Below are 4,157 nucleotides of genomic sequence, written 5' to 3' on the forward strand. Positions count from 1 at the left end.
AGCAAAAGAAAACTATTTGTACTGACTCAGCTGAGCCAGCTGTGAGCTTCTCTCCCCGGACGCAGCCTCCAACAAAAAGGCAACTTTGAGCGCCCTTTGGGGCCGGGGCAGTCACTCTCTCCTTTCCATCAGCTGGGTACTCAGGAGCTCGCATTCTCTCCTGACCACCTAGTTTTGTGTCCCCACCCCTCTCATCCTACTTCCTTTTGGTCAGGTCTTCAACCCCGCCCCTCTCACAGCTCGCAGCAACACCCAACAAATTAACCAGAACAAATCCAAACCACAAATAACACATAGAACCAACAACTTTCATTCTTTTTATCTAATAACCTTTTGGCTGCAGCAAAATATTACCTCATATCTCACACTTGCAAGAACCAGACTTGGCTGCATATTAGCAGGGTGACATCCTGCAGGCTGGGGACAGCACAGCCATCCTGCAGGCACGGGTGAACACATTTTGCAGTGTTTCTCCCACCAAAATACATATGTGGGGGCAAAGTGAGAGCCGAGAGGAGAGCATGACTAAATTAACACTTTTTAGGAAGTGACAGCCTAAGGCCACAGATGGTATTAAGGCTCACAGATTCCCATACCTCACTGAGTCAGAAACATTTCACTTATCTACACCTACTCAAAGCAGAGGAAATCAGTGCACAAACAAGCAAAATTATACTGGATCAGGAGAAGGTGAGCTCTCACTGCCAGCCTGCCCGTGGTGCAGCAGCAGTGGCTGCTCCCTTCAGAGGGCTCAGTGATGCCACTGGGGCTGCTGCACACCTGGAGCGCAGGTGGATAATGCTCACAGCTGACTGCAGCTGCCACTCTCATACCAAAACCACACATCTGCTCCAGGGCCGGAGGAAGGAGCCCCATGGACCCAATTCATCTTCTGTGGAAGTTGGAATAAGTGTCAGGATTAGCCAGCTCCTCTTCCAGGCGATGAATCACTTGGAGACTTTGTCCAGGTCTACAAATGGATGTGGCCACAGGATTGCTGAACCTCGGTGGGTGAGTCACTCCATTCCAGCCCAGAGAAGCAGAGAAAACTTAGAAAGTTCATCAGGTCTTATCAGGTCAGAATGTGCAATGTGATACATCAATCTTCCATCATCTTTGCAGAGATGGACACTGACAGCAGCATCCTCCAGAGCCATAAGGAACGATGAAGTGCCCCATGTCCTGAACACCCAGCAGTCACACAGGGGGAGGTTGGTGCCCACCCAGTTCTCTCCTTTACTGATGCTCACCCAGCTCTCTCAGGTATCATTTGACATCTCCCCTGGCTGAGGAACTCCCGTGAGGAATCACTGCCCCACTCTCGGCTCTGTGCTCTTGCCCACTGCTGTTCTTTGTTTGCCTTCTTACACACACACACCAGTAAAGAACTGCTACTGCTTTCCCATGTCTTTGCCTGAAAGCCCCTTAATCTCAAAGTTATAATAAATTAGAGGGAAAAGGGTCACATTTTCAATTCCAAGGGAGGTTCCTGCCTTCCTTAGCAGACACCTGTCCTTTAAATCAGCATGTGAGGTCTGCTTTTTTTGACCCAAATCTTGATGTAAAACCCCTGACAAAGTATATTTCTAGCCCAAAAAACATACTGCCAAACAGCTTCACCCATACTGTCCTTGGCCAGCAAACACCAGCTACACGGCTGCTTTTGGTTGCTGGGCTGCACAAAGATCCACAGCAGAACACACTGTATGGGGGAATTGAACCTGAGCTACAAGCTACAGCCATGGGGCTGCCCACCAGCACATCACATCCCTGCAGCTGCCACTGCCCACCTGCCCCAGCAGCTGGAAACTCAAAGTGCAGCCAGGCTCCTTTCTTTCTCTCCTTGCCCCAGCAAAGAGAGTGTGCTGGGTCACACATCTTTACACAGCAAGGTGCTGCCAGGAGAGCTCAGGGCACCAGTTTCCCTACATGTTGCTCATAGAGCTGAGAGGCCTTAGAGCATGAGAGAAAAACAGATTTTAAGGAAAAATAATTCTTACTCTTTGAGTTTTAACCCAGCTGATGCTAACATCAAGTGAGTGGTTTGGTTTTATCCTTGACTTTCTCTCAAGGTCTCATCAGGAATTTCAGAAGCATCCTGATGTGCATGCTCAAGCCAAGGGCTTCTCTGAAAGCTGGAGAATACCTAGGGGGCATCTCTCCCAGGGCTTTGCAAACAAAGTCTATCTTTGGGGAAATCTTTACCAAGCACAGGTAAGTTTTGGGCATGAACAGCCTGGCTTTAATGACAGGTCACTTGCTGTGCTGAGCCATCCCAGCACCATCTCAAGGAGCAGGAAGAACAGAAAGGAGACAGAATAGGGAGTATAATGCGACAGACTACACAAATATGCTTGGGAAGGTACTGAATCTCAAAAGCCACATATGCTCTTTTCTTTCAAATTATTATATTTATTATCTATTACTCTTCAGATCAGATTAGCAGTAAGCAAATCCTGCATACAGCACCAAAAGCAGCTTGACATTCAAGCAGCTCTGCATCCACACTCATTGCCTCCTACTTTAGGTGGGAGCAAGGTCAAAGAAAATTAGGAAGACAGGATTTTTCTGAGAGAAAACAAGCAAGTAAAATAATTTTTACAAGTTCAGTATGATAACACACAGTTAACAATGTTATTTCCCAGCCAAATATGCTATTTCAGAAGTGAGATGTGCAGTTTTTGGCCAGAGTCCTGATGTGAACTTTATCTGTCAACATACCACGTCGACAAAGTCTGAGTAGGCTCCTCTTCCTTCCCCTGAAACCCAGAGTGCTCCAGCCAGAGACTGTGGCTTTGGCTCATCATCACTTCATATCTGCAAGACTGTCATATGTCAAATACTTTGTTATAAAGCAAAACTCCTTATTCCCCAAGTTTATGTTATGCTGAGACATTTGACTAAGAAAACTAGAGGTCAACAATGAGATATTCTGAACAGCCAGCCAGCAACCACAAAATTCATGGCAAGCAAAGGAGAGCCCTGGGAGATTAGAGAGGAGTTGTTGAGCTCTGCTGTGCTAGGTCTTCAAAGCTTTTAGGAAAAAAATATTGCAGTTTCTATAGCTACCTGCACTAAGTATTCACACAAAGCTTAGTCACAAGTGTAGATTCTCACTTCAGCATTATTAACAACTTGAGCTCAGCAAGTCTGTCTGGACAATTCAATGCCTCTTTGTTCAATCAGTTGTGCATGTTTAACAGAAAAATTAAAGCTTTAGCGAGTACAGGTGCATCTTGCATCTAAATGAAGCAATAACCCTCAAATTCATCAGTTCTTTACATATAAAATACAAGAGCACATGAAGATGCATTGCTGAGCCACATTGCTTTAATACTGATAGAATAAATTGATGACACATATCTGAGATGTAAAACTCTCCTATGCTATGAGTCTCTCGTAAGAAGACAGCAGGGGAATTGCTTTAACTCTGCCCAACCCGTTTTAAGCCTTACCTCTCTCAGTCTTTGCACAGCACAGGGCAATGCAGAAGCACAAAGCAAACCAGACTTTGTCATATGACCACACTGACTGCAAGTGGATGTTTCAGTGCCATTGACGTTTCTTTCACTTTCCCAAGCCAGCTCCATGCATTGGTACATTAACTGTTGCCCAAGCATGTCTTTAAGCACTAGCTTATAGTTCTACAACCATCACCAGTTGTGGCTTTCAGTTCACCTGCAGTCATCCATAGTCCCATGAAGTCAGGCTCAAACCACACCCAGCCAGGGTGTGGCTCCAAAGCCAATTTAGCTGCACAGTCACATATTGGTACAAGAGCCTGGTACTAACACCAAGCATCTACATTTCTGAAATATTTGCCGTTTCTCCACAACTTTTGCTTTTTTTTCAGCAATTAAGTCTAACTTCTTTGTAAATAATTCAGAAATGGAACTTTGTTCCAGTCCTCCATTTATTTCTGCTTTAAAACTTGTGATCCATAGAAATACAATAAAATCAACATGTACACAAAACTTTTTTTAAAAAAACTTTGGTTCAAAGAAATATTTAACATCTAAATCTGAGGTACAAAAGGCATAAGACCAAGCACCCAAACAGAATTGCTCACAGCACTGTTTGCACCACTACCTACAGAAGGAGACTGTAGGGAGGAAGGCAGGGAAAATGTGGAAATAACTGCAACCAAAACACATGAA

Source organism: Lonchura striata, chromosome 15 (assembly GCF_046129695.1).
Source record: "Lonchura striata isolate bLonStr1 chromosome 15, bLonStr1.mat, whole genome shotgun sequence".
In the NCBI taxonomy this organism is placed as follows: domain Eukaryota; kingdom Metazoa; phylum Chordata; class Aves; order Passeriformes; family Estrildidae; genus Lonchura; species Lonchura striata.